The 26,438-nt window shown below is 47.5% G+C and overlaps 1 protein-coding gene across 2 annotated transcripts in view; it reads left to right on the forward strand.

The window, feature by feature from the left end:
* The first annotated feature begins 4,720 nt into the window (after positions 1-4,720).
* The window catches only part of LOC118394084 (semaphorin-4C-like), a 58,171-nt gene continuing 36,453 nt past the window's right edge, over positions 4,721-26,438 (forward strand). Inside the window, exon 1 of one of the 2 annotated variants that reach the window (XM_052461739.1) lies at positions 4,721-5,317. The gene's annotated coding sequence lies outside the window, so the exon portion shown is untranslated. The remainder of the gene's footprint in view (positions 5,318-26,438) is intronic. The other variant, XM_052461738.1, reaches the window with a different exon arrangement.

Genomic DNA, 26,438 nt, shown 5'->3' on the forward strand with positions numbered 1-26,438 from the left:
AAGCGTTGCAGCTGCACTCTGGAAGAAGGCTGGGGCCAATCTACCACCACTATCACCTTCCCGGGATCCATCTGGACACTCCCAGCAGAGATGATGTACCCCAAAAAGGGGATGGTGGAGCGATGGAACTCACACTTCTCTGCCTTGACAAACAGCTGGTTCTCCAGGAGGCGTTGAAGAACCTGTCGGACATGGAGCACATGTTATTGGGGGGAGAGGGAGAAGATGAGAATGTCATCAATGTCGGCGAAGATGAACCGGTTCAACATGTCACGGAGAACATCATTTACCAGAACCTGGAACGCAGCAGGGTTGTTGGTGAGGCCAAATGGCATGACCAAATACTCGTAGTGGCCGCTGGCCGTGTTGAATGCGGTCTTCCACTCCACCCCTCCCGTATCCGCACCAGGTGGTAGGCGTGTCGTATATCCAGCTTAGAAAATACAGTGACCCCCTGGAGCAGCTCGAAGGCCAAAGAGATGAGTGGTAGCGGGTAGCATTTCTTCACCGTTATCTCATTGAGTCCCCGGTAGTCGATGCACGGGCACAGGGTCTTGTCCTTCTTCTCCACAAAGAAGAACCCTGCGCCAGCAGGAGAGGATTAAGGATGTATAAATCCTGCAGCTAGGAAGTCCCCAATGTAGGTGAGAATGGCGGAGAGGTCCCAGGGAAGGTTGTGCTGACTTCAGATACTGGGCGTGGCAGAATGGACTCCAGCCCATGATGGAACCAGTAGACCAGTTGATGAGGGGATTGTGTTGCTGGAGCCAGGAGAATCTCAATACCATGGGAATCTGAGGAGACTTGATGAGTAGGAATTAAATAGTCTCACTGTGATTCCCTGACACCCGTAGGTTGATGGGAGTGGTAATATGAGTGACACAGGCCTGTAGCGCACACGTCCAGAGCTCTACCATCCATGGAAGTGGAGAGGAGCTGAGTGGGCATATTCAGCTCGGAAGCCAGGGTAGTGTCCAAAAAACCTCTCATCTGCCCCAGAGTCAATGAGGACCTGGAGAGATTTAGACTGGCTAAACAGCAGAATGGCATGAACAGGGGTGCAAGCAAGGGAAGCAGGAAAGTTCTCCATATGACCCAGCAGAGAACTTGCTCCTACCAGTGAGCCTGATCTCTTTAGAGGACAAGAGGACACAAAATGACCAAGAGTCCCGCAATACAGACAACTCTTCGTGTTGATCCTGTATTGCCGTTCCGCTGGCGTTAGCCCAGCTCTAGATAGTTGCATAGGCTACTCAGCAGTCTCCGGCAACTCTCGTGAAAGGTCGGGAGTCCTCGGGTTCTCTCAGCAACGGGATCGTTGGGGACTTCCATGATGACTCGGAGTCAAGCTGGAAACCCTGGACGTGCGAGTGAAGTCGAATTTCCTCTCCCTCTGTCGTTCCCGTAGCCCCCCATCGATTCGGATGGTCAAAGCAATGAGGGAATCGAGATCCGTAGGTACCTCCCGAGCAGCAAGCTTGTCCTTGACCTCCTCCGGGACGCCGTGCAGGAACATATTGAACAGTGCTTCTTGGTTCCAAGCACTCTCCTATGACAACGTGCCGGAATTCCACTGCATAGTCAGCCACACTACAGGAGTCCTGCCGAAGCTGGATTATCTCCCAGGCAGCTTCTCACCCGGAGAATGGGGAGTAAAAAACCTTATTCACCTCTCCCACGAACCTCTCCAGACTAACGCATATGGCCGGCTGCTGTTCCCATACAGCAGTAGCCCAGGTGAGAGCCCTCCCGGACATCAGCGTGATGAGATAGGCTATCTTGGAGCGATCCGAGGGGAAGGAGGAGAGCTGATGCCCAAAATTAGGGCACACTGAGCTAGAAACCCCCGACAGGTGCTTGACTCTCCATTGAAGCATTCTGGGGGGGTTGGTAATCCAGAGACGGGGCAAAGGTACAGGACAGCAGGCAGGGTCAGTGTCAGAGGCAGGAAGAGTGGTCAGGCGGATGTGCTCAGGGTCAGGACAGGCAAGGGTCAAAACCAGGAGGACGAGAAAAGAGAGACTGGAGAAAAGCAGGAACTGATACAAAAAAACACTGGTTGACTTAACAAACAAGACAAACTGGCGAACGACAAACAGAGAACACCGTTATAAATACACAGGGGATATTGGGGAAAATGGGCAACACCTGGAGGGGGGTGGAAACAATCACAAAGATAAGTGAAACAGATAAGGGTGTGACAGGTTGAGTTTCTCCCATTCTTCTCTGCAGATCCTCTCAAGCTCTGTCAGGTTGGACGGGGACCATAGGTGCACAGCTATTTTCAGGTCTCTACAGAGATGTTCGATTGGGTTCAAGTCCGAGCTCTGGCTGGGCCACTCAAGGACATTCAGAGACTTGTCCCGAAGCCTCTCCTCTGTTGTCTTGGCAGGTTGTTGTCCTGTTGGAAGGTGAACCTTCGCCCCAGTCTGGGGTCCTGAACACTCTGGAACAGGTTTTCATCAAGGATCTCGCTGTACTTTGCTCCGTTCATCTTTCCCTCGATCCTGACTAGTCCCCCAGTCCCTCCAGACGTGACGCTTGGCATTCAGGCCAAAGAGTTCAATCTTGGTTTCATCAAGATTGAGGAGCGGCTTCCGTCTGGCCACTCTACCATAAAGACCTAATTGATGGAGTGCTGCAGAGATGGTTGTCCTTCTGGAAGGTTCTCCCATCTCCATAGAGGAACTCTGGAGCTTTGTCAGAGTGACCATCAGTTTCTTGTTCACCTCCCTGACCAAGGCCCTTCTCCCCCGATTGCTCAGTTTGGCCGGGCGGCCAGCTCTAGGAAGAGTTGGTGGTTCCAAACTTCTTCCGTTTATGAATGATGGAGGCCACTTTATTCTTGGGGACCTTCAATAATGCAGACATTTTTTGGTACCCTTCCTCAGATCAGTGCTTCGACACAATCCTGTCTCCAGGCTGTACAGACAATTCCTTGTTTTTTTGCTCTGACATGCACTGTCAACTGTGGGACCTTATATAGACAGGTGTGTGCCTTTCCAAATCATGTCCAATCATTTGAATTTACCACAGGTGGACTCCAATCAAGTTGTAGAAACATCTCAAGGACGGTCAATAGAAACAGGATGCACCTGAGCTCAATTTCGAGTCTCATAGCAAAGGGCCTGAATACTTATGTATATTTCTAAAAACTTGTTTTTGCTTTGTCGTTATGGGGTATTGTGTGTAGATTGATTTAAGGAAAAGCATTTATTTCATCAATTTTAGAATAAGGGTGTAACGTAACAGAAAGTAAAGGAGGAAGGGGTCAGAATACTTTCCGAATGCACTGTGTCTTGCACTCTTTGTCAGCAGCTCTAATTTATGCTTTTAGGGTTGTTTCAAGGCTTCATGTGCAAACTGCAAAGGCCTCTACATTAAATCTGACAGGAATGAATGATGCCACTTGAACTAAAACAAATGTAGCTCCACCCTCTAGCTCACAGATGTTTGATTTCAGCAAAAACACGCAATGGATTGGAGTGCTTATACCTGTTTGCCGTTCCTATTGGTTGGCATAGTACATCAACATTACACAACTAAAGTAACAGAAGTAACACAATTGACTTAGTGATTGAAGTTGAATGGGCCTCTTCACTATTTCACCTTTACATACCTTCTATCTATGCCTTACACGCTTGGAGCTACACATCTCCACTGTCTGGAGATTTATGTCTGAGACTTAGTCAATTCACTTTGACATTTCTGTAACTGCTATGGGCCAATTTTCAAACACGAGCCAACTATTTCCTCTGAGCCTGTCAGAAACGCAACACTTTATTACAATATCTAACCCACTGTGATAACATAGGCTACTGGATTTATAGTCTTAATGCAAATCACTTCTTCAGAGTCTATTAGAATAACAACCCATAATATTGACATATTATAATGCCTATAGCTCACTGTGGTAACAGTTTACTGTACATATAATACACATGCATTCACACAGAACTTTTAATCATCCATTCCCATACCAAGAGACAAAGAAGATCAAACTTTTGTCTGAATTTATTAGTATGAAATCTCTTGGGTATTTGAGATGATCGGATTCTTTACTATACTATACCTCCTAATCCCGCCACCTAATCTGCCAATCATAATCCCATGTTTTGTATGTTTCCTCTTTCAGATCTGTTGTTCTCTTCCCCTCCATCATACCGTTGTAGTATCTTAATTTAATCACCCTGTTGCAGGAAATTTCCTGCACCGTTTCAAAATAATTCAAAAATGTGTCATTTAAAAAATGTCCGTCTTGATTGCCCCTAACTAAATATATATCAAACCCTACAAAAATGTCCATCCATTATAATCCACACAATAATTCACATTCCCTTTTGCTGCAGGATTATTTTCCTGCTTTGATAAACTGGTCAAATTAAGATCCGACACCTGTACAACATCATCATACAATATTTTACTTTCTCGTCATCACTAGACAGACAGATAGACATATATTGTATTCCTCACAGAAGTCCACTTCCTAAAACAAATCACAAAAATGGTCTAGAAATCTGATATTCATTTACCTAATCAAACTCATATTCATATCTATATAGTGTGTTATATATGCCTAAATTACCATAACTCATCAAAAGGGCTATTCCTCTGTAACCTGACTTTTGGGACTATCAAATAGCCCAGTCTGGGAATTGCACAGGGGGAATGGGCGGGGACCTGTTTGTGCCTTTGTGTCATCCTTGGTCCCCACTGTGATACGTAATACAGAAGTATGGCACACGCTGCAGCGTAACGGTATAGGCACACTTAACCGGTATTCCACCGGAATATCTGTTCATTAATGCGACGACAAAACCGATGTCCCTCTCTCTCTCTATCTACTGACTGTTTTTATTTCTGCAGAAACTTCTTCATATCGAGAGTTGTGCAGTTCTGCGTCGGAGAGCGCCGAGGAGAGGTTTTATATGCTTTGGAAGTGGATCTTATTTGCGTATTGTTTCTTTCTTGGTTTCCTATTACAGAGCCTGGCGATTGAGGGAGTGAGCGGAGCAGAGAGCGAGTTCCGCTATGTAAAACTGACAGCATCATATGTCTTGATTTCCAGATGCTTCGCAAGAAATGTAAAGGAAAAACGCAAACAAATACCAAGTGACATTTGTTGGGAATGTGGAATAATTTATGACTAAATGAATCGTCCAAAAACAAAGCCGAGATAACGGAAAGGAAAAGGATACGGAATCTGTCGTCAGTTTACGCGACTGCGGAGAGAACTGACAAGAGAGAGTAGGCCTATTGCACTATTATCATCACAACTGCTGAACGGAGAAGCTTACAGAAGAGAACGAATACTACGGTAAGTTTTTTTTGCAATCATTGCAACATTATTCAAATCCCTTGAGCGTTATCCTGTAGGTTGGATACATCGTGAGAATGCCTAATGTTGAATATTTAAAGTAGCCAAAAATAAGAGGAGAAAAAAATGAGAAAAACATCTGATCCGTTCGTTGGCTTAGTCAGCGGGGCTCCAACTGTTGCCACAAGCTTTAAAAGTGGGCTACACTGTTCTTACCGGGTTTTATGTATACTGGACAGTGTTTTTTTACCTAACGTAATTGTATTCTTGCTGCAACTTTATCTCTACTAGTCCACTGTAAACAGCGCACTGCGGTTGGAAAGCAGTTGGAAGCGAATCAAATGTTTTTTTTTTGTTAGCCTACAAAACCACATTTAAATCCTGATTCAGACCATGTTTATTCGATGCTGTTCGAAATCATCTGGGTAGACAGTTTCCTTATTTTCTCGACATACATGTTCTATGTATGTGTGCCACGTTTGTAGTGAGTGAAATAGAGTACGTATGCTGTCTAAAATCGGGCACAGCGTAGCTTAACTGTTAAAGCCATTTGGATACATTGGATTGCGAAACAGCCACAGTAATTAGATCAGATTCGATAGAAAATCACGTGTCTGATATGTGTACGTTGTTATCACACTATAGATCTTTTGGAGAGGACTATTTAACCGTTATTAAACATTATACCATTATCCAGTTCACAGTGGCTTAACGCATTAATTCGACCAGTTATTTTTTGTTGCTTTCTTTTTAACGGTAATGAAGTAAATGTTAGCTTCAGCTGACTGATTATAGTAATTGGCTAGAGCGTGTGAGCAGAACAGTTGAACTGCTTTGGTGGGTGACTGACTGACTGGACAACAGGGTTTGCGCACGTTGGATTGTGTGGTGCTGACTTTATTCCTAAGGACCGGTCCACGATCAGTTTTTAAAGTCACTGTGTGTGTGTGTGTGTGTGCGTGCGAGTGTGCGCAGACGCGCACAACGAATAACACTGCCACAGTGAAATTACAATGCCAATGGTGTCGGTGGTGTGTTGACATTTCCAGGGTGTGTGCCCATGTGTGTCTAGGGATATTCACCACACTTCTCCAGGGCCTGTGTGTGTCCATTTGGCAGGCAGGGGAAATGGTGGTGGAAGCATGCACACTCAGTGCCCTCCCTCCCCCCAGATGCTAAAGCGTCTATTGAGAGTCCGATTTGGCTCCTGCCGGGTTGATCTCTTCATTGTTGCCACACAATGGGCCCCACATCCTGCTGCCTGCCCCTCCTCCTAGTCCCCAGAATCCCCACTGCTCCTCAGCCCCCTCGCAATCAGCCTCATGGTTGGCCTATAAAGAGCTTTTAATACTGTGATGCCGTCGTTCTTTAGGTTAAGTGGCGAAAGATGGATTTGTAACCACTTGGCTCTCTTTATCTCCATTATCCTCTGCTAGTGTGTGTGTGTGTGTGTGTGTGTGTGTGTGTGTGTGTGTGTGTGTGTGTGTGTGTGTGTGTGTGTGTGTGTGTGTGTGTGTGTGTGTGTGTGTGCGTGAAGCTAGCTGTCCTGTGTGCAGTGTGGTGGTTGCATCATGCCAGGGACATGGAGCACCAACACATGTCCTGCGTCTGGCTGCTACAGTGCATTCGGTCATCCCTGTGCCTCTTGTGAAATGTAAACGCAGCAGATATTGGAGTGAGTGACCACGCGTGGCAGACAGCCGTCCAAACATGTGAATCACACGGTTACATCGATCTCTTTTCTCTCTGCTGGTGATGCCGTAACGCCTGCATATATATTCACAACTGATTTCAAACCTGTTTTGTTCGCAAGCAATAATCTGTTTGAATGCGTGCGGTTCACTGCACAGCTCAGTGAGCAACAGTTTGATTTTACCCTTGTGTTGCTGCAGCAATCTGGGGATGAGATTAAAAAAAGAGCCCCTCTTTTCACGATTCATTGCTCTCCTTTGGAATTTGGATCCTTCTCCATCTTCAAATGTTAATTCCTCTCCGATCCTTCTCTCTCTCTCGGCCTCCATTTCTCCTCAATTTAACCCTGTCTCTCTCCTCCACCCTCCTTTCATCCTCTCTCTATTCTCCCATCCTCTCACTATTCTCCCACCCTCTCTCTATTCTCCCATCCTCTCTCTATTCTCCCACCCTCTCTCTATTCTCCCACCCTCTCTCTATCCTGGTGTGTAATGAGGGTGATAGTCTTGTATCAGCACTATAGCAGGCCTGTCGGTCGGCAGCAGTGGAGAGTAAAGGAGTGCAGAGTCCGTGCCAGTGGCTGGGGCTGTGATGGTGTGATGCAGGCAGGCCAGCTGAGAGGGCTTCGGAACAGGAGCAGATGGGTCATCTGGCTTTGTGTCTGTCTGTGTGTGCGTGTGCACGTGTGTGTGTTTGTGTGTGTGTTTGTGTGTGTGTTAGGCCTGAAGGGAAACGGTGGGGGGTTGGGCTGGGGCTGGACACAGCATGATGTTTAGAGAAGCGGGGTGCAGGGGGGGTATAGTGGTTTAAGTGCATCATGGAGAGGGTGAGGGGATCAGGGATAGGGGTGGGGGTAGTTTGGGTTGTTATAGGCCTGTGTTTTGATGGTGCTCCCAAAGCCCTCTGTGTGCTGGAGAAAGGCTGCTGTGTGTGCAGCTGTGGGCCAGAGAGAGAAACACTCATCGACGCAGGACTGTGAAGTGTAGCTGCCTGGGTTCCCTCTGCAGCACACACTCTGCAGCACACACACACACACAAACACACACGGTTACTTTTTAAAACACACCATTTTGTATGCAGTCGAAAACACACACACACACAGTTTTGTATTGCTATCCTTGTGGGGACCAAATAATTGATTCCCATCTAAAATCCTATTTTCCCTAACCCTACATCTAACCCAACCTTAACCTAACCATAACTCTAACCTTAACCTCTAACCCTAACCCTAAAACTATACCTAACCCAAATCCCTAACCTGAATTTTCCTTGTTTGACTTCTCTTTGTGAGGACTTATGGTACCCACAATGGAGGGTTAAACAAACTCACTAACACACACACATAGGAGCGGTCCTGTGAATAGATCACACTGGTGATTTCTGTCCCCGGTTCTGGTTCTACAGTAACATTCTAACTCGACATAAGATGAGACACTTTGGCCTGTCTTCTGGGTCAAAATCCCTAGAGGACGTGCACTGTAGTTTGAGATATTGAGCTTCAGAGAAACCTCTCCTTCTCTCTCTGCACGGTTCATAAGAAGTCCAGTGTTCCGACCGAAGCGTTGCGTTATGTATGAGAGAGAGAGAGAGGCGCTGGATAGAGCAAAGAGCTGCTTGTGTTTCTTTTATACCAGCTGACCAGTATTGACCACTGATCTGCTATTTCACTGTCGTCCCTCAAGGCTCCCATGCTGATTTTCAAAACTCGCTCTGTTGGGGGGGCATCTACTTGCATATGTTTCTGTCATTTTATGTGTGTGTTGCCTGGCATAATGATATTTGTTCAACGTAGATTCTGTGTTTATTCCATCTCATAACAGCTTCTTAGAACAGCCTGAAGTGGGGTCATCTTTTTTTTCCTCCATTTGTCTCATCTCAGCATTTGGTTGTGGGCTCCCCTGAAGCAGGTGGAAGCTGGGTTGTATTAGAGGCAGTTGGACAGTGATTTCCTTTGTGCCAAAGGCTTGCCAACAAGCTCGGGCGGTATAAGGCCTACGTACTGTATGAGTCCGTCCCAAATGACACCCAACTCCCTATATAGTGCACTACTTCTAACCAGGGATCTACGGGCCTTGGTCAAAAAGTAGTGCCCTTGTATTAATAGTGCCATTTGGGACGGCACCTACAACATGTTATTTACGGAAATGTCGCTCAGAGAGGAGATTGATGTGTGTTAGTTGGTTGGAAGTTGGAACTCATGTTGTTTTCGCTCTCCTTGAACAGATGTTTTCAGCAGCCTTTCTCTTTCTACTGTCCATTCTGTTTCCTTAGCATCAATGTCACTGTTATCCTTTGTGCTCTAGTTAATGAGCCAGGGCTGTTTGGGTCCATTGTGTCTGTAGTTGTGTGTTTGGTGTGTATTATGCAGTGTGCGTGCGTGCTTGTGTGTAATAAACATGGTGGTCCATGGGGTAGGAGTGTGTGTGTGTGTGTGTATTGTGTGTAGTAGCAGAATGAGAATAAAGCTTTTCCCGGTGTTACCTAGCCTTCCCTGACTGTGGGCCTGTGGGCACTGCATTGTGTTTGCAGACTGTGGTCCATCCATGCAGATGAACAGCAGGAGACGAGCCTATTCCCCCCAGTTGAGCATTGCAGTTTGTTTTTATTAGAGCTTTTTTTGGCATTGTTCTGTTCCGATACAGCTCGCCTTGTGTTCCCGTGTGACTGCGCCACCGAACCGTTAGTGGCAGGAAGTGCCCGGAGCGCAGGCCTGTTACACACACGCATGCACACTAAAACACACACACACACAAACACATAAACTGTGGCTGGACAAAAATAACAATAAAAAGTAGCCCTGAAGCTGGTATGGAGCAGGAGCTTAGCCAGGAAGGAGTGAGGCTGAGCTGAGTTGATGGCCTTTTTCGACAGGGGCAGAGGCACAGAGCCACGGCTTTATCACTGGGTCTCGCCCTTTAGAGACCCAGCCAAGCTCCCGCCAGACCCCAGCTGAGCTCAGCCACCGTGGTTGGACCGAGACAGCTTTTCTCCCAGGGTGTGGTGAGTTGGCGAGTGGGGTTAGCCTAGCCTAGCGCCTCCTGTTGGCAGCTCAATGCCAGTCCAGTCCAATGTCAATGCCTCCTTTCCCAGCTGCGTAAACTGCAGACAGAGCCAGAGCTCGGTCCAATAATGGGGCTGTTGTTAGGAGTGTTGGGGCGGCTTGTGGCTGTGGCGAGGGGGCCCCACAGGGGTGTGGTGTGTGCATGTGAGGGGTGTCTGTGTTTCCCCCCTTGTCCTCCCAGCCTGCAGTAGTCAGACCTCTGACCCTGAGCTTGCTGCACTTTGCAGACCCCCTGCTGATCTCTTCCAGCCCGCTACACTCTCTCTGGCTCACTGAGATGGAGGGAGGGAGGGAGGGAGGGAGGGGGGGTGAAATATAGAAAAAGGAAAGAGAGAGAGAGAGATGGCGAGATGGGGAGATATGGTGAGAAGGAGGGAAAGCAAGAGAGATAGAGAGAGGAAGAGAGGTAGGGAGGGGGAAGATGGACTCAGAGACCCCGAAGAGGGTGAGGCGGCAACACAAGGAAGTCGGAAGAGAGAAAGGGAGGGAGAGAGAAAAGAGGAGTTGGAGGATTTGAGGGAGATAGAGGAGAGGGTGACACAGACCTAGAGAGGAGAGGAGAGGGTGACACAGACCTAGAGAGGAGAGGAGAGGGTGACACAGACCTAGAGAGGAGAGGAGAGGGTGACACAGACCTAGAGAGGAGAGGAGAGGGTGACACAGACCTAGAGAAGAGAGGAGAGGGTGACACAGACCTAGAGAGGAGAGGAGAGGGTGACACAGACCTGGAGAGGAGAGGGTGACACAGACCTGGAGAGAGTGAGATAAGGCTGGACCAGCAGTCAACAATTATACCATCAATCTCAGACCTAGCTCTCTCATTCTGCTTTCCTCTCTTGTTTCTCTCTCTCTCCCACAATCCCCTAGCTGTGTGCCCTGTGTATTTGTATAGACGGTCTCCACGTGCCGCTTTCTTTTTCTCTCACTCTCTCTTCCCCCTCTCTCCCTCACCTCTCTCTTCCCCCTCTCTCTTCCCCCCTCTCTCCCTCACCTCTCTCTTCCCCCCTCTCTCCCTCACCTCTCTCTTCCCCCTCTCTCTTCCCCCCTCTCTCCCTCACCTCTCTCTTCCTCCTCTCTCTTCCCCCGCCTCTCTCCCTCACCACTCTACTCCCTCTCCCCCATCTCTCCCCCTCTCTCCCTCACCTTTCTCTTCCACCGCCTCTCTCCCTCACCACTCTCCTTTCTCTCCCCTCTCTCCCTCACCTTTCTCTTCCCCCGCCTCTCTCCCTCACCACTCTCCTTCCTCTCCCCCATCTCTCCTCCCTCTCTCCCTCACCACTCTCCTCCCTCTCTCCCTCACCTCTCTCTCTAACACACTGACTCGTGGCATATGGAACAGTTTATCAAGGAGCTGATTTTTTTTTGCCTATTAAGCAACGTTTATTTTTCCTGAAAAAGGGGAGAGAAAGGCAAACTATGTTTTATTCTGATATTTAACCAGTGTTGAACCCAGCCCCATAGTGGCAGGAGACATAGCCCAGTGGTAGCTGGGTGGAGTGAGTTCTTTTGTGCGTGCCCTCTCTCTCTCTTAAACTCGCTGCTTCTACGCATCAAAAAACCTTTTAAAGCGTCCCTTTAAAAGCGGCCTGAGAAATAATGGAATGAGACGTGCTGGAGAGGCAGAGATGCAGATGGATACCTCCAATCGCTTACCTTTCCACCTCTGTTTTATCACCACTTTTTATCTCGCTCTCTCTCTCCTCCTCCTCTCCTCCTTCCTTCTCTCCTTCTCCCTCCCTCTCTATTTCCTCCTCTCCCTCCCTCCTCGTCTTCCCCCCTCCTTTCCTCCCTCTGTCTCTCTCTGGCTGATAAGGGAGCCAACCTGTAAAGTAAATGAATTCTGTTTTTTCCCCCCTCTTAAAATTCACAGTGTTCCGGCCTCCCCTGTGCTGAGGCCTATCGACTGATGTACCGTGAATTGTGTGCCAGGATTAAATTTCTTAAATTTGTCTTTCGCTCCCTGTGGGAGAGGGACCCCTTTTTAAATAAATGTTGCAGTGTGTGTGTGGCAGCCGCCCACACAGCGGGGCACCGCGGGTGCGGCCTGTGTGTGTGTGCACGCGTTGTCTGTGTGTGTGAGATGCTGTGCGGACGTTTACTTTGTTCTACTGTGTGTGTGTGTGTGTGTGTGTGTGTGGCTGGTTGACTGCTGCTCCTCCTGGATTCTACACTACTATTGTCTGACACACAAAGTAGCAAGTCATCAGGAAGAGAGAGAGAGAGCTGCGTACAGCCATGCCATATGACCGTGCCACACATAGTGTGTACCGGTTTTCTTCTGTTGAAAGAGAGGAGGACCAACATGCAGCGTGGTTATCTTTATACATCTTTAATGAAAGATGAAAATAGAACAATATACAAAACAAGAAACGTGAAAAACCAAAACAGCCCTATCTGGTGCAACAAACACAAAGACAGGAAACAACCACCCACAAAACCCAACACCAAACAGGCTACCTAAATATGGTTCCCAATCAGAGACAATGACTAACACCTGCCTCTGATTGAGAACCATATCAGGCCCAAACACAGAAACAGACAAACTAGACACACAACATAGAATGCCCACTCAGATCACACCCTGACCAAACAAAACATACAAAGCAAACTATGGTCAGGGCGTGACATAGTGTCTGTTGCCCATCACTCTCTGGCTTGGTGCTCCGTCAGCTGACGGGGAACCGCTGCATGTCGTCAGAAACCAGTCCGCTAGTATTTCCCCTGCAACCTCCTATGGTGTTGCATACTGAGCGTGTGACTCGCTCTGTGGTTCATCTACGTTGAGATGTCTTTGTGTGTATGTGACACGCGGGAGCAACCAATGTCTTAGACCATCGGACCAAGAGGAAATTCCCTTTTGGGCTGTGGGCAGACACTGATTTGGAAGTTCGCAAGCGGGGCTACCTCACCACGTCACCATGACCGACTCATGTCCGCTACGTGTGTGAGTGTGTGTGGATGTGTGTGTGTGTGTGTGCGCGCGTGTGTGTGCGTGTGTGTGTGCGTGTGTGTGTGTTTCGTGACTGCAGCAGGGAGTCCACAATGCCTTACTAACCGGTTTATGAGTCTGTGTCTGTGTGCTTTTTTCAGGAGGCGAATTAAGATGCAGTCACTGACTGACTGAGTCATGGCGACAGCAGCAGGGCGGGAGGGTGCTGACCGACCGTACACTCACACACACCCCTATCTATCTAACGCTCTTTACATCGTCGCCTTCGCTAATTCTCTCTCTTTCTCTCTCCTATCTCACTCTCTGTGAGTCGCATACACACACACACACACACACACACACACACACACACACACACACACACACACACACACACACACACACACACACACACACACACACACACACACACACATTAGCATGCTGTCCTCTAGGTCACTGGCCCATGTACAGTGAGACCATGATCAGAGGAGAGTGGTCGTGGTGATGGTTTTCATTGTATTGGCCCAGCCCAGCAGCTGTATATAGTAGCAGCAGTAACAGCAGCAGTAGCAGATGCAGTAATTGGAAGTGGTCTATTGATTTATTGGCAAGCAGGAGAATGTGGCGTTAGTGCTCTCTCTCATCGCTCATTCAATCAATGGACCGCACAGGTGGACAGTACTTAGCTTCCTACAGGACGCTAGCTCTGAACTCTCTCTCTCTCTCCCTCCATCTAGCTCTTCATCTCTGTCGCTATCTCATTCTCCTCACCATGGCCACTACAGGTACATTACCAGTACCTTTGTGTTTTTGTGTCTGAAGTCCTGGCGCTGCCTATAACTGACTTTAGGCTGGATTAGGACATTGTCTGTCTGTTTATTCAATTTCTTTATGTCTGTTTCATCTCCCCCTGTTTGCCTCTAGTAAGCCACCCTACAGTTTTTGTTTTTCCGTTGCGGCAATAACAAAATGTCCTCCGTTTTTTTTCTTCACTTAAAGGGCCAGCCAATGTTTTCTTTCTTCTCGTTTGATCCATGCCACAAAGTCCTCCTCCTCCTGTCTCCTATATCCTAGGCTGCAGACTTTTGAAAGAGGAGATCATTCCCCTAACATTATTGAGGGTATTACATGGCATCTTTCCATCTCTTCGCAACTTAAACACCATTTAATAGCTGCCGTTACACTTTAACATAATTTCACATGGTGCATTATCAGGGCCTTGGTTCTCTAAGCCCTCGACCAATGTAAATGGATGAGAGAGAGAGAGGGAGAGGGAGAGGGAGGGGGAGAGAGACAGAGAGAGAGAGAGACACAGAGAGAGAGACACAGAGAGAGAGACACAGAGAGAGAGAGAGAGAGAGAGAGAGAGAGAGAGAGAGAGAGAGAGAGAGAGAGAGAGAGAGAGAGAGAGAGAGAGAGAGAGAGAGAGAGAGAGAGAGAGAGAGAGAGAGAGAGAGAGAGAGAGAGAGAGAGAGAGAGAGAGAGAGAGAGAGAGAGAGAGAGAGAGAGAGAGAGAGAGAGAGAGAGAGAGAGAGAGAGAGAGAGAGAGAGAGAGAGAGAGAGAGAGAGAGAGAGAGAGAGAATTGCAGAAAACCAAACATTGTATCCAAAGGGTGAAAGTGAATACAATTTATTTTCCTTTTGGACATTTAAGCAACTTTTGAAATATTTTTTTGTTTGTTAGGATAAATCAAGGGAATCTTTTTTTTAGTTTGATTATATAAACTTTAGGGGAGGATTTAAGGAATAATAAGGGCATTTGAAAGTCTGTCGCAATTAATTTGCCAGTCAAGGATGGATTGATTCTTATTGTGGAAGTGACACAGCCTGCTGTTTTCAGCCTCATTATTTTTGCAGCTAGTAGTCTATTATTGTTCTCTGTCGCTGGATCTTGCCTCTCTACTTTTCATGAGCTTGTTCAGAAAGTTTCCTCTTTTGGCCAACAGGAACAGATATCACAGGCTTCAAACAGTCAAAGGGATCCATAACCAAAAAGCTCCAGAACACTCAAAAGCTCAAATCGTAACGCTTGTTAGCCAGCGTGTGAACAGCTGAGAGAGACAGATGCCTATCACTGTATCTGGCTGAGCCAGGGGGTAGCCTAAATTAACAAGATAAGGTTCTGATTGCGTTCCTAAGTGTGGAGAAAAAAATATTTAGAAAAATCTAACTTATGACTGAAGAGACAAATATAATGGAAATGATTTGCTAAATGACTCCCTTTTGGGCCAGCTGCAAAAACCTTCTGGAACGTTCCAGCCACCTGGACTACGCATAATAGCGCATCTTGGAAAACAATAAGAGTGTTGGACACCTCGTTTAAAAAATGTTTCAAAAGTGAATAACAGTCATACACATTGAAAGAAACCCATGAGCATTCATTTCAGACGAAAAATTGCAAATGTGAAAAAAATGGAAATAAACTCTTGAGAATAGTGGTGCCATTTGGGACTCAGCCATTGAAAGCCACTCACGATGTAGGTGCACTTGGGCTGGAAGGCGTAGGTTCCACAGGTGTAGAGGTGGGTGTGGTTGTAGCTCTGCAGGAAGCGGATGTAGTTGAAGCACTCCGTCCAGGGGTGAAGAGGAGAATGAAGCCATCCGAAGACAAGGGAACAGGGTTCCATTTGGGACACGACCCTGGACTAAGAGGTTTGATCCGTGATATAAATCAAGGCCTCAAGGTACACAGTGTTACTGATTTCTTCTCGTCCCCCTGATTAATGAATTCATTTAATGAATCTAATTGAATTGATTCATTCATTTCATTGATTGGCCAGAGAAACCACTCTGTTGCCCCAGGTCTGAATCAATCCCCGATTAGAGGGGCAAGGATGAAAATATCATTGCTGCTGACCTCTAGGCACTTATTGTAAATTGCACCAGACAGATTTGAGGCCCCTGTTTAGATGGACGTTTGTCCCAAATGGCACCCTATAAAGGGAATGTGGTGCCATATGGACATGTTAGATGGTGGCTGCTTGTTTCTATTGGCTGGGGGCCCATAAGAGAGAGAGTGAGACAGAGAGCGCCAGAGGCCTGGTTGTTAGGCTTTATCATGCTGTGTTCTAGGCTGTTTGTCAGACTCTTAACTGTTCATCATCAGGCAGGAGATGTGACCTAGACGTGCATGGAGGACAATACACACACTATACACACACTATACACACACACACACTATACACACACACACTATACACACACACACTATACACACACACTACACACACACACACACACACACACACACACACACACACACACACACACACACACACACACACACACACACACACACACACACACACACACACACACACACCACTACCTGTTCGCCTCCTCCCTGCAGCGAGGCTAGAAGGGAACCATCCTTCTCCTCTCCTGTCAGAAGGAACAAATCTGTCCGTGTGTCTGCAGCCCCCGCCTTGTCTGTCCTCATGCTCTACCACCATACCCCCCACCGCTCCGCACCGTTACCCTCTGACAGATCACCTCCACACAGCTCCCGGCTGGGCTGGCTGCTCGCTCTGCAGCACTCTCTGCCTGTGTTTGTGTCTGTGTGCGTGTGTGTGTGTGTGTTTGCCCGCAGCCCTGTACTCAACCAGGCCTCCCATTGCGTCAGAGAAGGCCTCACCATCTCTCAAGGAGCTCAAGGAGCAGCCGGAGAGGGGAGGATGAGGGAGGGAGAGTAAGAGAGAGAGGGATGGATGGAGAGTTGGGATGTTTATTGTTATTGGGGATATTAATAAAGATGACCTCATCCAGGGCCCTTTGAGTGTGTGCAGCCCTGCCTCTCCATCTCCCGTCCCTTCTCCTCTCCTCCGTTCTCTCGCTCCTTTCATTTCCCTGTGTGCCTTTCTCCTTTGTTCCCGCTGGCTTTTTTCTCTCTCAAGTGTGCCCTCCTCTCAGCCTCTCCCTGCCTGGCAAACTCTCTCAGCTTCTGTCATATTTTATCCCCTTTTTTAGTCATGTGTACTCGAGGAGGTGTGAGATTGTGTGTGCGTGCGTACGCGCATACACACGTGTGCAGCAATGCCTAGGTGATGGCACTGTGTGTTGTCATCCCCTCACTACTTCCCCCATCAATGCGATAAAGTGATATTCCAGCTGAGGAGAGCCGAGGCCGAGACATAGGTAGCTGTGAGACTGGCCCTGTAGCCGTGTGATCAGTATTCAGTCATTAGCCTGCTGTGCTGCTGCAGTCTGTTGTCCTGAACTCTCTATAGTATTCTCTGTCACTTTACCAGCTGTCCAGGGGGACGCACTGGGAGGCAGAAAACACATGACATCAACATAACACCCTGCCCTGCCCCGGAGTCCCCCCTGCTGAGGTGTACACACACACACAAGCACACACACACAATATGCCTGTTTGTTAGATCAAATGTCTCACAAAACAATTCAAGTCTATGTGCAGTGTGCGCTCGAGCTGACTGTATTCTTTGTCTCCACGCCGAGAGGAGAGAGGGACTCAAAGGAAACAGGATCTCCCTGTATCTCTGTCCGTCCGTGTGAGGCAGGAAGGGAACACGAGCTATCTCTGTCCGTCTGTGTGAGGCAGGAAGGGAACACAAGCTATCTCTGTCCGTCTGTGTGAGGCAGGAAGGGAACACGATCTATCTCTGTCCCTCTGTGTGAGGCAGGAAGGGAACACAAGCTATCTCTGACCCTCTGTGTGAGGCAGGAAGGAACACGAGCTATCTCTGACCTTCGAGGAGTCCTGATTACTGCTCCCTAGACACTTAACAGCAGCATGGATGTGTCCCTGGTCAAATGTAGTGCGCTATTAAGGAACGTGGTGCCTTTTGGACCGCAGGTGTCCTCACCAGTACAAATCCTCTACTCGGACACCTGTTTACTCTGGATAAGGAGACGTGTTGTTTTGTGTCTCTCGTTCATTGTTCATCACCTTGTAGCGTGTACCATCCTAAACCTCTAGCATCTGTATTTCACTGTTCTCTCCCTTATTATTTAGTCATATATCCTTTTCTATTTGATTTTTTTATCTCAGCAGGTTATTCCTCTAAATATAAAAGGGTGAGGAGAGAGGGGCTGAGGAGCGAGAGCAATAGAACGCCAGGGACACAGAAATGGAGAGGACAGGGAGGGCTTACAGGTAGTGAGAGGGAGCTAGAACGACGGAGCGAGAGACCGGGGAATGGGGGGACAAAATAGGGACGGAGAGAGTCATAAAGAGATGCAATGGAGGGACTGATAGAACGGAGAGTGAGAGAGAAAGGCAGAGGGATGGAGCGAGTGTATGACCTGAGTTGACTGGGTCCAGTGTAGTGTTCAGTAACTGAACCAGGAGAAAGGAGCTGTTTATCAGTGGGCGTCTCTCCACCGGGGATTTGTTAAGCTCGACTTTTGTTTTTAATGCGGGAAATATTCAGATAAATCTCCCACAGCCTTGGGCTTGTTGTGAATAGACTAGCTCCCAAGCCAAGGCATTAGCATGAGATCCTCCCACTTATGTCAACATTCTCTCTCACACACAAATGTCTCTGATACACACACTCACGCACACTTGAGTGCATATACTTAGAAACATAGATATCACATATGCACCGATTAACCCATTCACACATAGGCACTGCCCCAGATGTACATGAGGTATGGTTCACTTACATTCACATTGAATCTCTCTTTCTCATTCTCAAATCCATCACACACACACACACACACACACACACACACACACACACACACACACACACACAATCTCAGACCTGCTCAGTGCTGAATGTGTGTGTGCATGTGTTGATATGGGTGTGTGTGTCTGTCCTAGACTTGGCCCATTTGCTACTTGCTGAGCCCGTGCCAACAGTGACACCAGGTGCTGGTTATTTCATGCCTATGTCTTCTGAGCACGTTGGCATAGTTAGAGGAGTAATGAGCAGCGCCGCTAGCGAGCCTGCGTCACCCCGCGCATCTCGCTTCACTAGCCAAGCTAATATCAATTCATGAAACGCTGTCGCTAACTAGGCCGCCAGTGCAGCCGCCTTCCCAAATGAATGGATTCTAGTTGCAATGAAAGGAGCCACTTGTGCGCAAACTGCACATTCATAGAAGGAGCCGTGTAAAATCACTAAGACTCTTTCCCCTCTATCCTTTATCTGAGCCAGAGCAGCCAGAGGGTCAGCGGTGGTCATTTCTGGGGCAGAGAGGCAGAGGGTGCGTCGCAAATGACACCCTATTCCCCGGGGGCCCTGGTCAAAGGTAGTGCACTAGATAGGGAACAGGGTGCCATTTGAGGCGCAGCCCCAGAGTGCTAATCTTAGCACATAAATCATGACCCTGTGAATAATTGAGGCCCTCCGAGAGGTGAGAGGTCAGCGCTGAAGGATACTTTAGTACAAAGGAGGTACACATCGTTGTCTTCCGGGCTCGTTTAACAGCTCTTTTTCTGGGCCCATTTATAGTCTAGGGGTTTTGACCTTGTCCAGATGGGCCCAGTTCGACCCCTTCCGTTGTCACTGACCCTTTTAGGAGGAGATGAGGAGAACGCAGAGCGACTGGCTGGAAGACATCTTGGATGGTTTATTGCCACATGTCGCTTTCAATACAGGCCCTCACACTCACAACCACAGCACTGATTACAGCTCTCATTACTGTTACATTACACCCACACACACACACACACGTCCATAGTGCTTTTGATTTGCATCTGATTTCTTCATACTCCGGACTCTTTCTCCAGTGATAAAAGAGGCACAGCTGTTCTGCATTATACGGTTGTCTACGTTCATTTGGGGACGTGACGGATGTCATTATTTCACTATTCACTCAGCCTGTCTGTATGGCCTCGGCAGGTGAGGGAGGGTGTCAAATTAGTGCAAATTGATTCGCGGCCCGGTTCCTCAGATTGGGCTCGATAGAAAAATTCCTTTATCACAGTTCCATGGGCAATTTCCTATAAAACTACAGGCTTAAACAGCATTGTGTGTGTGTGTGTGTGTGTGTGTGTGTGTGTGTGTGTGTGTGTGTGTGTGTGTGTGTGTGTATTACACATAGCTAATTCATGCGAGTCTGGCTCAGTTTCATGTTGCTGCTCAGTCAGCCTGTCAAAATAAGCAGGGCAACAGCTGGAGGCAGAGAGAGTAGGGTTTTGTGTACAGGTGTTTTATAAATTCTCCTCTTAAACTACCCTCTCCCTCACTCTCTCCTACTTAATCCTACTGAAACTCCTCTCTCGCTCTCTCCTACTTAAATCAAAATAGGTGTGTGTGTGTTCGTGCGTGTGGATGTGTTTTGGTCTTCTGGTCCCTACAAGAATAGTAAACTAACAAACATTTGACCAACTGGGGATATTTTGTTGGTCCCCATGAGGTCAAATGCTATTTGTCGAGGGTTTAGGGTTAGGGTTAGAATTAGTGTTGGGTTAGAATTAGGTTCAGGGTTAGGAGCTAGGGTTAGGGTTAGAATTAGTGTTGGGTTAGAATTAGGTTTAGGGTTAGGAGCTAGGGTTAAGGTCAGGTTTTTAGGATAGGGTTAAGGTTAGGGTTAAGGTAAGACTACGGGTTAGGGTTAGGGGTTATGGAAAATAGGATTTTCACAAGTATAGTATTCTACTATACTTGTGAGTCCCAAAAGTTCTCACAATAATAGTAAATCAACAAACAATCTCAGTTTGCCAGTCCTCACTTGCACAATGCTATTTTAGGCTTAGGGCTTAGGGTTAAGATTAGGGTTAACGTTAAGGGTAAGGGTTAGATTTAGGGTTAGGGGATAGGGTTAGAGTTAGGGTTACGATTAGGGTTAACGTTAAGGGTAAGGGCTAGATTTAGGGTTAGGGGATAGGTTTAGAGTTAGGGTTACGATTAGGGTAAGGGTTAGATTTAGGGTTAGGGGATAGGGTTAGGGTTAGGGTTAAGATTAGGGTTAACGTTAAGGGTAAGGGTTAGATTTAGGGATAGGGTTAGAGTTAGGGTTAAGGTTAAGATTAGGTTTAGGGTTAGGGGATAGGGTTAGAGTTAGGGTTAGGGTTAAGATTAGGTATAGGGTTAGGGGATAGGTTTAGAGTTAGGGTTAGGGTTAAGATTAGGTTTAGGGTTAGGGGATAGGGTTAGGGTTAGGGTTAAGATTAGGGTTAAGGGTAAGTGTTAGATTTAGGCTTAGGGGTTAGGTTTAGGCTTAGGAGTAAGGGTTAGGTTTAGGGTTAAGATTAGGGTTAGGGGATAGAGTTAGAGTTAGGGTTAGGATTAGGTATAGGGTTAGGGGTTAGGGTTAAGATTAGGGTTAGGGTTAGGGGATAGGGTTAGGGGATAGGGTTAGGGTTAGGGTTAAGATTAGGGTTAACGTTAAGGGTAAGTGTCATAGTAAGACATAGGTGTGTGTGTGTGTGTGTGTGTGTGTGTGTGTGTGTGTGTGTGTGTGTGTGTGTGTGTGTGTGTGTGTGCCTCCCTCTCACTGTGTTTTGTAAATGCTCCGGTAGGTAGGACAGACGGTAGTGTTACACCTTCCTACCATGAGAAAACGTCTATTTGTTCACATACGCAGCAGAGATTTTCCCAGCAGATCGTAAAGCCATTGCACTGGTTTTAGTTAGCGGCAGCGCCACAGGTTCGAGTGGGTTAAATGCTTTAGCAGAAACACCATGCGTAAGATTCCCAGAAGGAGAACAGCACAGATTCAGTCATTGAATTGAGTTTACAGGTCATTTGATTAAAGTAACTCGATCAGCAACAGCCTACTTTTTCCATCATGTCTATTTGCGGGTGTATTTTTCGTGCGTTTGCCTGTTTTTGTGATGTAGAATCGAGATTGATATTTATTTCAGTGGCTCCCTGGGCTCCCATTTTCTATTCCCATTAGCCATTGTTCTGCAGTTATTGAGGATTGCAGTGTCAAAGGTTTAGTACTCTTTCGTAGCACACTTCACTGTAATTGTAGACGCACTGTGCGGTATTGAACCGTCACCCAGCCGTATAGAGTTCTCAATATGATTATGAAGCCATTGATGTTGACATGTGAATCCTGCCTGTAGCACTGGGCTCAGTGGTGGTTGGGAGCTACATGACATGTGGTGTGAGTCTGAGCTAAGCTCTTGAAGCCGGAGCCATGAGAGACCTAGCAGTGCTCTGCTTTCATCCGGAATCCCTTTGTGTGTGTGTGTGTGTGTGTGTGTGTGTGTGTGTGTGTGTGTGTGTGTGTGTGTGTGTGTGGCGTCTACGGGGGGTAAAAAGGTGGGTGTCTGTGTGCCTACCTGTGACTGATTTTTACCATGTGAAAATGTGTGCACTTCGAGTGTGTTTGGTGCGTCTGTGCCTATTAATATGTGCCTGTGTATGTGTGTGTGTGCACGCATGAGTGTGTTTGTGTCTGCTGCTCTCTGCTCTGGCTCCTCTGAGAGGGACATTAACCTGATTGAAAGCAGAACCCCCCTCCCACCCACCCCTCTACCAGCCCAAAGTGACCTTCAGTGAGCAGAGCTGGCTCTAACTGACACTCCCACAGGAAGTCTTAAAGCGCAGAGAAGAAGGAAAATACTGAGCCTGAGTCTTTTACAGCCATGGCCACTGCTGGTCTGCTGCCTTCTCTACAGAAACAAACCTTTACAGACATATGTCCGAGATGGAGAGGGAGAATCAGAGATGGAGAGGGAGAATCAGAGATGGAGAGGGAGAATCAGAGATGGAGAATCAGAGATGGAGAGGGAGTCAGAGATGGAGAGGGAGAATCAGAGATGGAGAGGGAGAATCAGAGATGGAGAGGGAGAATCAGAGATGGAGAGGGAGAATCAGAGATGGAGAGGGAGAATCAGAGATGGAGAGGGAGAATCAGAGATGGAGAGGGAGAATGAAAGGAGGAGAACAGAATGGTGAGCAGACAGAAAGAGAGAAACAGAGAAGCAGACAAAGAAGAGGAGAACAGAGATGGAAGCAGACAGAGAGGGAGAATCAGAGAGGAAGAGGGAGAGTCAGAGAGGAAGAGTCAGAGAGAAAGAGTCAGAGAGGAAGAGGGAGAATCAGAGAGGGAGAATCAGAGAGGAAGAGGGAGAATCAGATAGGGAGAATCAGAGAGGAAGAGGGAGAATCAGAGAGGAAGAGGGAGAATCAGAGAGGGAGCATCAGAGAGGGAGAATCAGAGATGGAGAGGGAGAATCAGAGATGGAGAGGGAGAATGAAAGGAGGAGAACAGAAGGGTGAGCAGACAGAAAGAGAGAAACAGAGAAGCAGACAAAGAAGAGGAGAACAGAGATGGAAGCAGACAGAGAGGGAGAATCAGAGAGGGAGAATCAGAGAGGGAGAGTAAGAGAGGAAGAGTCAGAGAGAAAGAGTCAGAGAGGAAGAGGGAGAATCAGAGAGGAAGAGGGAGAATCAGAGAGGGAGAATCAGAGAGGGAGAGGGAGAATCGGAGAGGGAGAATCAGAGATGGAGAGGGAGAATCAGAGATGGAGAGGGAGAATCAGAGATGGAGAGGGAGAATCAGAGATGGAGAGGGAGAATCAGAGAGGGAGAATCAGAGAGGGAGAATCAGAGATGGAGAGGGAGAATCAGAGATGGAGAGGGAGAATCAGAGATGGAGAGGGAGAATCAGAGATGGAGAGGGAGAATCAGAGATGGAGAGGGAGAATCAGAGATGGAGAGGGAGTATCAGAGATGGAGAGGGAGAATCAGAGATGGAGAGGGAGAATCAGAGATGGAGAGGGAGAATCAGAGATGGAGAGGGAGAATCAGAGATGGAGAGGGAGAATCAGAGATGGAGAGGGAGAATCAGAGATGGAGAGGGAGAATCAGAGATGGAGAATCAGAGATGGAGAATCAGAGATGGAGAGGGAGAATCAGAGATGGAGAGGGAGAATCAGAGATGGAGAGGGAGAATCAGAGATGGAGAGGGAGAATCAGAGATGGAGAGGGAGTATCAGAGATGGAGAGGGAGAATCAGAGATGGAGAGGGAGAATCAGAGATGGAGAGGGAGAATCAGAGATGGAGAGGGAGTATCAGAGATGGAGAGGGAGAATGAAAGGAGGAGAACAGAATGGTGAGCAGACAGAAAGAGAGAAACAGAGAAGCAGACAAAGAAGAGGAGAACAGAGATGGAAGCAGACAGAGAGGAGAATCAGAGAGGAAGAGGGAGAGTCAGAGAGGAAGAGTCAGAGAGAAAGAGTCAGAGAGAAAGAGTCAGAGAGGAAGAGGGAGAGAGGAAGAGGGAGAATCAGAGAGGAAGAGGGAGAATCAGAGAGGAAGAGGGAGAATCAGAGAGGGAGCATCAGAGAGGGAGCATCAGAGAGGGAGAATCAGAGAAGAAGAGGGAGAATCAGAGAGGAAGAGGGAGAATCAGAGAGGGAGAATCAGAGAGGAAGAGGGAGAATCAGAGAGGGAGAATCAGAGAGGGAGAATCAGAGAGGGAGCATCAGAGAGGGAGCATCAGAGAGGGAGCATCAGAGAGGGAGCATCAGAGAGGGAGAATCAGAGAGGGAGCATCAGAGAGGAAGAGGGAGCATCAGAGAGGAAGACGGAGAATCAGAACCAGAGAGGGAGAACCAGAGAGGGAGAACCAGAGAGGGAGAATCAGAGAGGGAGAATCAGAGAGGGAGCATCAGAGAGGGAGAATCAGAGAGGGAGAATCAGAGAGGGAGAATCAGAGAGGGAGCATCAGAGAGGGAGAATCAGAGAGGGAGCATCAGAGAGGGAGAATCAGAGAGGGAGCATCAGAGAGGGAGAATCAGAGAGGGAGCATCAGAGAGGGAGAATCAGAGAGGGAGCATCAGAGAGGGAGAATCAGAGAGGGAGCAGGGGAAGAAAGAAAAGAAGAACAGAAGCAGGGAAATAAGAGAAATTAAAAGAAAGAAATGGGAGAGGAGAAGAGAAATAAAATAGAGTGGGGGAGGGGTTGTCAAAATTGGACATGGAAATGACATTTTAGGGACTGCTGGAAAGAAATGATCTTTCAACAAGATAGCCTTCAGTAGCCAGACTATGAGGAGGGAGAGGGGGGAGAAAGAAAGAAATTGAGAGCGAGAGGGAGAGCCTGGGGAGAACATTCGTGTGTTTGATGAGACCGCTGTGTGGAGCTACGTGTTTGGAGTTCGGGTCTGAGTGTGAGACAGTGTGGATGGAAGCCCACTCAATTACTTCCTTGTGCAGCGTCTCATTGTCGCTTTGAAAGAACACACAAGTGCTCAGATAGATTCTACAGCCCAGGCTTTTGCAAATTGCTGGGGATAAGAGTGTCAGGCAAACAAGCCAAGTCATTTGTATCCAGCACCACCTACAGAATACAGAGACACCAAAGAAGAAGTGGCAGCGCTCATACTCATACACAACATAAGCTGGGGGAAAATAGCCTTGGGCAACGTCTCTCTCTTTTATTCCCTTTCTTTGTCTCTCTCTCTCTCTCTCTCTCTCTCTCTCTCTCTCTCTCTCTCTCTCTCTCTCTCTCTCTGTCTCCCTCTCTCTGTCTCTCTCTGTCTCAGTTGAGGGATATTGGTTGCTGATCATAAATAGCTATTCGCTGACAGGATGCCTTTTGCATGCCGAGAGGGCTGGGGGAGGGAAGGAAGAGGAGGAGATGACAGGAGAGAGGTAAAGCACAGAGATAAGGAGCAGAGGAGAGGCATAGGGGTAGGAGGAGAGGAACAGGGAAAGAGGAGGGGTGTATGGATGCATAGGGGTTTCGAGAGAGAGAAGAATACATTAGGGAGAGAGGCAGCAGCCTTTGATGACTGACACATAGGAACACACATACACACACACACTCTGCCCATCATCCTGGTAATAAGAGTAACCCGGAACTGTATTCCTCCCTACTCCATGGTGGGTCTGAGCCAGCAGCAGATACCCTTATCGATCACTCTTATCTTCCCGTAAGGCCGCTTCGCCTCACCTCCCCCTGTCTCCTCATCACCCCTCCTCCCCCTCTCAGCTCATTGATCTGGGGAACGTGTTAGACAGAGCAGGCCAGGTTCACTTAATGTAAAGCAAAGTAATGGCAGAGTGAAACCGAGCACTGATGCAGCCTCACGGCCCAGAGCACCATTTCTCCTTAATAGATCCAATAAGGAGCTACAATAGAAGGATAGCATCACTCAGTCTTCACACTCTCTACCTTCTCTGTTCTCTTTATTTCATGTTTTCCTTTTTCTCTCTCTCCTTTTCCATTATCACTCCCTCTCTCTTTTATAATTATCTCTTCTCTCACACTCTCTTCTCCTCCTCCTCCTCCTCGTACCCTTACATCCTTTCCCTCCTCTTCTCTCTTCTCTCTCTGTCTCTCTCTCTCTCTCTATATATATATATATATATATCTCTGTATATATATCTTTGTATATATATCTCTCTCTGTGTGTATATATATATATATATATATATATATATATATATATATATATATATATATATATATAGTGGGGCAAAAAAGTATTTAGTCAGCCACCAATTGTGCAAGTTCTCCCACTTAAAAAGATGAGAGAGGCCTGTAATTTTCATCATAG

The sequence above is a fragment of the Oncorhynchus keta genome, chromosome 14, assembly GCF_023373465.1.
Source record: "Oncorhynchus keta strain PuntledgeMale-10-30-2019 chromosome 14, Oket_V2, whole genome shotgun sequence".
Classification (NCBI taxonomy): Eukaryota; Metazoa; Chordata; class Actinopteri; order Salmoniformes; family Salmonidae; genus Oncorhynchus; species Oncorhynchus keta.